The following is a 10,419-nucleotide window of genomic DNA, read 5'->3' as shown; positions in this document are numbered from 1 at the left end:
AACAAAACACCATTATTTGAAGGAAGATGCTCAGAAGTATCAGAGTTATTTATGCTGATTGTTTTTTAGTGGCTACTTGAAAGCTGTGGTACTCAGGACTATCCTTGTTAAGGAAATACTAATTCTCATTAATCAAAGGTACAAAGGTATATTACAAAACATAAAGAAAACAAGCCCAGCCATAAGAAAAACAAACATGTACTGGGTGTTCTGATCATGACCTACCATGAGCAGGAATCTGCTGAACTTACAGCAATGTTTGTCATAGGAAAACTTATAACATATTGTCCTTTTAATGCATTTTATGCCTTTTATTATCTTGCAAATCTAATTAGGAAGCCAGTTAGCACCCAGTCTGCAGTGACAGAAGCAGCACCACCTATTCTTGTGGCAGCTTTGGTTTGGCTTTATGGGTGGTCTTTGTTCCTAAAGGCTTATATGAATACCACATATTAGCTGAGCTGGTTCCCCCTTGATGTCTGTGTTGTATTGTACACATGTTGTCACTGTTTGACACTTAAACAATCCAGATTCTTACCCAGCCCATATTTAGTGCCATAATAAACTTCTGAGCATATGTTTTTGAGAGCAACAGTAACATCCATCACCACAACATGACAGATAAATAAGCACTACTGGAGAGCGTCCGCGTCTTCAGAGGGCAGAGCTGGACTGCAAGGTGTGTGCCAAGGGGATGTGGTCATCTGCCTTGTCCTCACTGAGCTTTTTTTTCTTCTCCTTGTTTCAGTAAATCAAAACAGTTACTGAAGAGACCTAAAAAACCCAGGCTGTACATGTGAAAAGCACGTTGTTACAAAGCTCTTCTAAGGAAACATTTCCTGTTTGGGGCTTTGGCTTGACACACAGTCGATGTGAGGCATAAAGCATTCCTCTTCCCTCTTCATCTCACTCCCTCTGTCTTCCAGCGAGGAGCTCCGTGGAGGCCTGGTCTGGAGCCCTGGCAGATGTGATGGGGATGTTCGAGCCCTTCCTGCTCCCGTGAGTCTCCTCTGCTTTGTGCAAAATTCCTGTACTTGAGTGGGTTTGTTTCAACAGAGGTGGAGGAGTTTTTGTGGGTTTTGTTTGGTTAGTTTTTGTTGTTGCTGTTGTTTGGGATTTTTTTTAGGTGGATTTTGTAGAAAAGAAGAGGGAATCACACACAAGGAGCTTCAGGATTTGTGTTGTGCCTTGTGCTCTCTGAGGCTGACAAAGACTGATGGCAGCACAACAGGTTGAAAGTGTGGTCATGTCTTGTCTTAGCTGGGCAAACATATTCAAGGAGAGCTTTGTCTGAACAAGGACAGAGAAGTTGAGCCTTGTACAAGGAAATAATTTATGTAAGTTTTAATGAATATTTAATGTGGAATGTTAATTATAAAAAAGAGGGTATATATTTTGATGTCGTGCCTTTAAGTGTCAGATCATGCCGTGTCTCCCTGGCCTGAGGAGGACGATCAGCTTGCTAATTACAGATGTATATCAATCCAGTGAGAGTACCCTCCCATCACACCAGTATCTCTCTAAAGAAACAGGTGTTGCAGATGAAAAAGAGAAAATATCTTTAAAACTGGAATATAGAAGAGCCATGTGCCTTTATTGCTTTCATTGAGTTTTCTATTGATCAATAGTGCTAAACACAAAAAAAGATCATTATAAATAGAATATAAACCAGAAGTTTCTTGGTGCCAGTTGTTTGTAATATAAACATAATTATTAAGATTATTTTGTGATATGCAAATATAAAAAGTTCTTTGGGCTGAAGTAGTATTTTTCTGAAGATAAGTGGCATTTCTGAGGTAGCCTTTTTGTTCTGTACCTGTACATCATTCCACCCTCTGAGACAGCTGTGAACTGTTCACACCTCCCATGAGGGGCCAATGGGGGGGTTCTGCAGGCAAGGGGCAGCACAGGCAGCTGAGGGTTCTACTACAGTGAAAATGAAAACAATTAGTATTTTTTTTACTCAGCATGTTCCACTGCTCAGCAACAACTCGTGCTATGAACTGAAACAGAAACAAAGGTGAAGTTACCAGATGCTGTGACAATACTAAAAGGGCTATTTTAAGACTGAATCTTGGAGTCTCATTACAAAATCCAAGTGTGCATCAGCAGTGGGTCCTACTTGTAAAGGGACATTATATCTGACCTTGGTTTGAAATTTACCCCTGTCCTCATTAGGAAAATGATGCCCAGTACCATTGACCCTTCAGTCTCCCCCAAAGCACAAAGATTTGAAGCTTCATCTAGGCTTGACTCTGCCCCAATTTCATGCTCTGCATGTGTGTACAGTGAGTGAAAGAGCAGGGAACATGCCTGGGAATAAACCACATTAGCTTTCAGAGAGAGATTTTAAAGTTTTAATATTATGCTTGTCTAGTTTGATCTAGTATCTGGTCACTGAATTGTATCATTGCAGGAAACATGAGAACAGCAGCATGACCATGAGGTATATTGTGTTACAGAATGAGGTTACACAGCACCAAAGCACCACCATATTTCAGTAACAAATGCAGCTTCTGGGGAGTTTTGTTATCATTGCATAAGCTTCACTGCTCCCTAGAAGATGACACTGATTCAGACAGAAAACACTAATTCAGTTCTTGCCAGCAGAGCCAATTGTCTCTCTGATTACATTAGACTGACAACTGGTTTTCAATGTCATTGTCAGCCGCAGCTTCTCATACGTGGTGCACTGGAGCATGAACTGGGCTCCCTTTATTTAATTATTTCTGCCCACTTCTGTGTTTGTGAATAAGGCAAATGTGAGTCTCCCATCTCACAGATAGAAAAATGTCAGGTGTTTAGGTTGCAAAACTCAGGCTTCAGCAGTGGAGTCCAGCACCTTTTTAAGGCAGGTCCCGAATGCGTGTGTCACTCTAAAGAATTAATTTGAAACTATCATATCTTTTTGTGTGTTGGTTGCTTAGAAGTAGCCTAAGATTTCTGCATGAAATAATTGTTTCATTAAATAATTTACTGAATATATTAATTTTTTTTCTTAATTAAGTGGTAACTGGAAGACTGCCCGTGAGCTGCCTGTTGCAGGCACTTGCTATTTAAAATTTGCTGTTTGCTGCTGGTGTTTTTGGGCACACGAGCCTTGTGTCCATTCTGGGTGTGGCTGAGTGTGGAGTTCAGAGGGTGTCTGTCCATGCAGGATCTGACTGGGCTCTGTGCTGTCACTGCTGCCCTGAGCTGATGCAGGGGATGGTGGTGAGGGTTGGCAGTGGAGCTGTCACCTGGCAAGCTGGGCACAAATTTGGGCCTCAGCCTGTGCTCATTTGGGCAGCACAAGCAGCACGTGGGACTCCCTGTGAAGCAAACCCCCCTCGGTCCAACCAGCTGTGCTGTTTGACAGGGAGTGATGGCCTTTCCAGTGTCACAACAGCCATGGGCTGACACCAGTTGTGAGCAGACCATGGCCAGCTGAGGTACAGCCTGGCCACGAGCCAGAAAATGTGTTCTCTTTCTCTGCTCTCGTGCCCAGGCTGTGGTTTGTTTGCTTTCTGGAGCACAGGACTCCCCATGGAGCTCTGAGCTCCTTTTATCATGTGTGTGTCCATGATCAGCCTCTTCCCCTCCCTCTGCCTCCCTCCCATGTGTCATTCTGTGGAAGGGAGGTTAGGGAACCATGAGGTTGCTATGGGGGTTCAGCACCATCTGCAGAGCTGTTGCTTTTTTGGGCAAGTTCTTTTCAATACCCTGCTGGTCACTCCTATTCCTCCTCAGCAGAAAAGGACTGAAGTGTGGGCATAGCATTTTTACTTTATAAAAATCTTTTTCTCCACCTTTTCTTGAATAGACTTCGAATTATTTTTTCCTTTTAATGTCTTCATCTCTATGAAGGTCATAAATGCATTTAAAAAAATAGAAAGCTGAAATTTTTCACAAGGTCTTGTTTCTAGAGGTGCTGCATGTGTAAGAAAGGCAAGAGGTTGGCAATAAAATCAGGAGAGGTATCAGCAATGAAGGATGCTCTGCCAAACAAAATGCTGCTAAAACAGTATTTTTGCATCAGCTTTCTATATTTTTATTTATAATATCCCAGAATGCCTTAGAGCAGTAGGCTGTCAAGGAGGAAGCTCCACAAGCAGTAGCCGTGCGAAATGAAACCCCATAAAATTGGTGCTGCCAACTTTGTGATTCTCCCATGCCTGCAGAATAAGAGATTCATGCTCTTCCGAAACATGTCCCCTTCTATTTCTGAATTCCCTTACACTGCTCCTGTTGCCCAAAAGTCAAACAAAGCTAACTTCCTGCAGGTCCCAGAGTGAAAAAATGCAAACACACTGCATTTAAAAGTAGGTTTAGCAACTCCAAAGTGGGCGATTTGGTTCCACCCATCAAACCTGAGTTCTCTGATCTGAAGTCAGATGGGTGCTACTCCTAGTGAGATGTGGGCCAAATCTAATTAAGGTTTGCATAATGTGCATCTTGGGTGATTTGATTTATTAGCTTTGTTTGAAGAAAGTAATAATAAAAAAAGAAAATGGCTTTGGTAATAAGCTGTTTGAATTCCCTGTGCAAGTAGGCACAGTCCCTCCTGGATCTCCCTGAAATGCTCTCGAGGTGCACAAGATGCCCATGGACTGATGCAACTCTGGGAGCTGGAGCAAAAACAGTGTCTGGAATGGGGTCCTGCCTGCACTGCTGCCCCAGTTTTTGGCTCAGCACAGGTGTTTAAGTATTCCCCACTAGGGATAATGATTTCCATTCTCACAACCACCACAAAACACTGGAAGTTGTAAATTATCACCATTTATACCAACGGGACCCAGTGCACAGAGAGATGGCTGTGGCATAGTGCAGCAGAAATTTGCATTTGCGCCAAATGTTGGGATTCTAAACTGGAAAAATAGTCCCAGGCCCTGTGCTGGTGTAGCAGGGGATTCTTTTGATTCCTAGAATAGCCCTGTGTGTCTTTTCTGTGGATTTTTAAATTTAATAGTGTGCAGTGCAGACGTGTCCTGTGGCAGAGATCCTCAAGATCTCAGGTCCTGTTGATTCTGGTGGGCCAAGTTCTGGTGGTCGGCTATGGCATTGTCTCATATCCTGTAGCATACCTGGAGCTGGGTTCTCACTTGCCATCCCAATACAGGCTGTTTTTCTTGTCTTTGATGCCTTGTGGGTTACAGAGGAGGATTTCCTGCAGGGCTCCTGATAAGCCTGGCTCTTCTCCTGCTAATGATAATATATCCTTTTTCTCCTCCATCCCTCAGAGCACTGACTCATAGATCCATTGCAGCACAACCCAAGGTGAATCTCTATTTGTAACCATCCCAGCACTGGTGCTCATCACACAGCATGGAAAGATTTGGAAAAGTGGCACACACTGAAGATTCTAGATGCTGCCTTAGTGACTGCAATGCTGCCCTGGGATCAGTGGGAAAGGCAATTCCCCAGGGATCAGGCCCGCAGTGATATTTTGGGGTATAGCTGCTTGTGATCTGAATGTGAATAAGGGACAATAATCTGGCACCTGAATATCAGGGCATCTTTTCTCAGTCACATTCCTGAGCTGCAGCAGGCACAAAACATGACCAAGGATTGGGCATCTGCAACTTCTCTTTCCAGGGAAAAGGTCTGGAACTTGTACTTTGCTTTTGCAATGAGAACAGAGCCTTGAGAACCAGCAGTTTTGCTGTTGTGTTATCCTGGGGTTGAATAAGGACTTGAAGACATCCTATTGTGGGAATGGTCCTATTGGAACATGAAGGGGAGTGTGTGTTTATCTTCCCTCTTTTTGGGATGATCTCTCCTAAAAACATCTTTCAAGGGTTATTGCTGTTTGCAGCTTGGAAAGTGGGAATTAGGTGCAGGATCAGATTTATTCTTAGTTGATGAAACATTCCTTTTTTTCCTTGATTTATGTTAAGCACATTTGAAAAATTTGGAGAATATCCATAGAGTAAAATGATTCCATGCAAATAATTTTTGCAGTTTAATTCTTTCTGTAAAAAAATTAGACGTGGTTATTTGGAAAAGTCAAGCTTTGAGAAGTTTTACTAGCTTTAATGAGAATAACCTCTTTTATTATGATTGCTGAAAAAGAAATAAATAATTTTATTTACCCTGCAATAAAAAAACGATGAAGGAAAATACATGGACTAGAACCAGTTTTATGTGAGCTAGATTTATCCAAAATTTGAGTTGCCCCAAAATGCTCCCTGAGATTTTAATCATGATACCTGATTTGTTTTAACTTTTTATTTTCTGATCAAACACACAGAAACATTCACTTTAAATACTAATATCAGCAAATATCAGTAAATATCACCAAAAACATTGGATACATATATTTTCTTGCCTGAAAAGGATTCATAGCATTTCACTACAGCCAGGCAGCAGAAACAAGCTATGCAGCCTCTTGTGTGTGATCAACATGGTTTGAATTTTGAATATGAAAATATTTAAAATTTACTTACAGACCTTGAATATCTCCTGTAATTTATCTGACAATTAATTTCAAATGCCACATCAGTGGCAGAGGGGATTTAATACGTTTTATCAGTAATTTTTTTGATCAGAGACAGATGTAAAACACTTTATTATGAAAAATTCCCATTTCCATGCAGTTAGATATGAAATGAAAAAGGTGTTTTGTGTTTCCCACGGTATCAATGGTTTATGACAGGGACAATTTACCCTCTCCAGCTGTGCAATGACCCTGGCATTGGGGACAAATCAATGAGGCAGTTTTGGGGAAGGTTTTCTGTGGTTGTGATGAACAGAAGGGTCTCACCCTACCTGTCTTTGCAGCTATGGACCCTCCTTTGTCCTCAGAAAACACAGCAGCAAGGTGACAGCTCCTCATCTTGATTTAACCCCAGCACAGAGACCGAGATGTTCAACGGCACCTGAGAGCACGAGTGCTCTGCTCCCATTTAATTCTAATGAGTTTTGAATGCTTGACTCCTTCGGGCTCCTCTGAAAACCTCAGCTTTGGTTCCTGTGCCTGCTCAGGGCCTGGACTGACACGGTTTAACCCAAAGGGCAAAAGCTCTTTGGTGCGAGTCGGGCGCGCTCTTCCAAAAAGCCGCCTGCATGGCGGGAAACGGCAGCGCCGTGTGTGCACAGAGGGGCCTGTAGAGGGGCTGGGGGAAGAGGAGTTTATTTTTAAACTGGTTTGACTGACTTGCAGGCACAATGCAGCTCAGCATCCGCCTCTGCTGACTCTGCACACTGCGCCGGGCTCCGGCTCTCAGTGACTCAGAGGCAGCAAGAGCGCGATTACGGCTCCTGGCTCCAGCGTTGAGACTGTTGGGAGGAGCAGAGTAATTCATTAATTTATTTGGGACACTGGATGGTTTCCTCGCTGTCTGCAACAACAGGGTGTGAGCAGCTCCAGCTGCTGGCAGACGGGTTTTGCAAAAGCCAAAGTTCCTCCTCAGCACCCACCAGCCAGAGCGGCCAAGCCGGGATGAGTCTCCCATGTCAACCTGGAGGGGTCGGGGGGCTCCTAATTAAATTCTTATAATCCTCATGTGTTCAGTAATTAGAGATTCAGTTTTTTCAAAGCCTGCTAGGGGGATTTTCCGTAGTGCTAAGTCTTTTCATTTTCACTGGAAACGATAGAGCTGAAGTGTCAGAGCTGTTTGGCTGGGCAGGGATTTGCTTGAGAGAAAAGGAAACCAGGTGGGAATGTCATCCTTAGGGGGTTTGGCAGCCCGCTACTGAGCTGGTGAAAGTTGGTGTGGCCAGTGGATGTGTCCTTGAGATTACTTATTAACTGATGAGTCAAATAACCCCAGAAAGTTGCAGGCTTACGTTCCTCCTTCAGGTGCAAACTGGGAGCTGTTCCATTAATGGGCACGCTTTGGGATTATTGCAGAGCGGTGCAGGCGGCACAAGAAAAGCTTACTGTGATTTCTTTTTCACTGTGTAATAAAATACTAAAATAATGTAAACATTCCCTCTCTGGTAGTTGCGTTTCAGACAGATGATTCTCCATCCTGAAGATTGTTTAATCTTTGCACTTGAACTGCCAGGGAGCTGCATGGCTGTGAATGCAATGCCCCAGGGACAAAGGCCACCCTACAATTTTGTAAATGCAACTAAATTTCTTTATTTTGTGAGATGCAATTACCATAAATAGAAATCTATCAACGTGTGCATTATTTAAAAGTAGAGAGTGCCTATCCTGACTGGAAATTTTGTGTACTTCCATAATATAAATATTTATTAATTATAACAGTAATAACATACTAGTCTTCTGTTTGTTTTCTTAATGTTTGCACTAATAAAAAGCTGTAAAATCCACATTCCTGTGCACTGTAAGGACTAAAGGTGAAATGTGCATTCCAAACATTATATTTCTTAGTTACCAAGCATGGAGTACTAGGAGTAACAAGCTCGAGTGTTAGGGGACATTATTTCCCAGGACATTTAAGGGGTTCATTTTGCCATTAGTCTTAATCTCTGCAGAATGTGGTAAAGAAGGTCGATTTTGGCAGTTTAATGTTTCCAAAGAAAAACACTTTGTAAAAAGACACATTTTGAAACCCTTTTATTTACCAAAGACAATCTTTTCAGGCACAGTCCATCTTGATGTGGTTGATGTGTGCCCATCACAGCACAGCCTCTTTCCCAATCACTCAGAAGTCCCGGAACAGCAGTTTGGGTCTCGTGGTGGTATTTTTGGATATGGTTGTGGACAGAGCAGTGCAGTGCCGTGCTACAGCAGGAAAACCAGCCAACAGAAAACGCAGATACAAAGATGCATCTTGGCTCCAAAGTCCATTTTTTAAGCTTGATTTCAAAAGGTACTGAAGGGAAAATCACTGCAGGGCTTTGTATTTTAAATATCAAGTTGGATTTTTAAAAAGCATCTAAGTAGCTTCTGAACATAATTTCACTTGCTTCTAAATGAGATTTGTTCTGAGAAATTTTAGGAGACTTTTCAAATCTACTTCAGGAGGTTAAAGTAGCTTATTTTCATATCTTAAGGAGTAAGACATTAAATGTTAAGTAGCTAGCATGAAGGATCAGTGATAATTGCTCCCCTTAAGTGGATGATTTTCAGCATTTAAGCAAAGCATTGGATTCTGTTATCCCGTTGTTCCATGGACCTACTTGAGGAACAAGCTCTTACTAAAGGCAGGTTCAAAACCCAGGGTTAATTCAGCTGGAATGGAGCCTGTCAGAGGCATTTGCTCTTCTGTGGGTGGCTGAAGCACCGGGTCTTTGTAGGTTTGGAACTGTATTAAGCTGATTTTTTGGGTCTAAAAAATGGCAAAAACATAAACACAACCTGGCATCTCCTCCTGGCTTGGCTTGCACAAGACTTACGTAATTGTACTTTTTTTGCTCAGAGGAGCTATTTTGAAGTGATAATGGTTTTCTTAAGGAGATGCTGTGAAGATAAGCATCAAGTGCTTATTTCCATAAAAACATCCATTCTCAGCCTTGAGATGAACACCACCTTCATTTATTAAAACCGAGAATTTCTTAATAATATGATTGACTAATGAGCTGTAGGACCCTGCAAAGGGGAGGGGGCACCTACTCCCTGACTACTCTGTGATTACAGTCTGGGATGAGGGGTTTGATCTTGCAGTCATGCAGAGGGAAATGGTGCGTGTGTAATGAGTTGGAGCAGAAACAAGGATGATTTAAGTTAGCAGTAGCATGGCATTTTGTCTTTTTTTTGAACTATTAACTGGAATTTAACATCTCTAATCATAGACCCCAAACGTGTACATGGATATATGACTGGGGCAGTGCAAGAGTGTGGGTCTCCAATGATATTTTCCAGTGATTCTTTAAATAACAGAGGCCTATGGATATAGATTAATTTATATTTTTTACACCTTAATCATGACTCTTGTTCATATCTCAGAAAACCAGCATATTTCAGAGGTGAGAAAGGGCCAGTGACTCCCTTCACCCTTCTCATCCCATAACTTCTCTGTCCTTTAAAAAATGGTTATATTAGACAATTTTAGCTCTTCCCTGAAGTCTAGGTGACACAATCTGTCCTTGGAAATTTAGTCTTGCAAGTGAGATATCCATGTGTCTGACAATTAATTAATCACAATTCCACTTCCTAAAGCAAAATTCTGGCTACTAACACATTGAAACAATTTCTGTGTTGTTGTCTTCAAATAGCTACATCCTACTATTCATGATTGTTAAGGAGAAGGTCAAAACCCCACTGGGAAAACCATAAAAATCTCCCACACTTTTGAATGAGTTTTCCTCTGGACTGGTGATTTTCATCTTGTTCCAATGGGCTGAGTGAATTGCTTTATTAGATATTTAAGCTTTCTCTTTATGGGCTTGGTTTTTGAAAGGGACTGATCCAAGTCCCTGCTCTGCTTCACGTCTGGAGACCACAAGCTGAAGGTCACTGCTTGGGATAGCACGTCCCTAATTTTTTCACGCTGTATTTTCACCAGTCGTGGATTCCAGGGGTTTGGA

The 10,419-nt window shown here is 42.1% G+C and overlaps 1 protein-coding gene across 2 annotated transcripts in view; it reads left to right on the top strand.

Annotated features, from left to right (window-relative positions):
- The first annotated feature begins 774 nt into the window (after positions 1 to 774).
- SPO11 (SPO11 initiator of meiotic double stranded breaks) overlaps positions 775 to 10,419 on the top strand; it is a 218,490-nt gene continuing 208,845 nt past the window's right edge. The window contains exon 1 of one of the 2 annotated variants that reach the window (XM_032126851.1): positions 775 to 999. The gene's annotated coding sequence lies outside the window, so the exon portion shown is untranslated. The remainder of the gene's footprint in view (positions 1,000 to 10,419) is intronic. The other variant, XM_032126849.1, reaches the window with a different exon arrangement.

This window comes from Corvus moneduloides, chromosome 17, assembly GCF_009650955.1.
Source record: "Corvus moneduloides isolate bCorMon1 chromosome 17, bCorMon1.pri, whole genome shotgun sequence".
NCBI classification, from domain to species: domain Eukaryota; kingdom Metazoa; phylum Chordata; class Aves; order Passeriformes; family Corvidae; genus Corvus; species Corvus moneduloides.
This window is presented reverse-complemented; position numbering and strand designations above follow the sequence as displayed.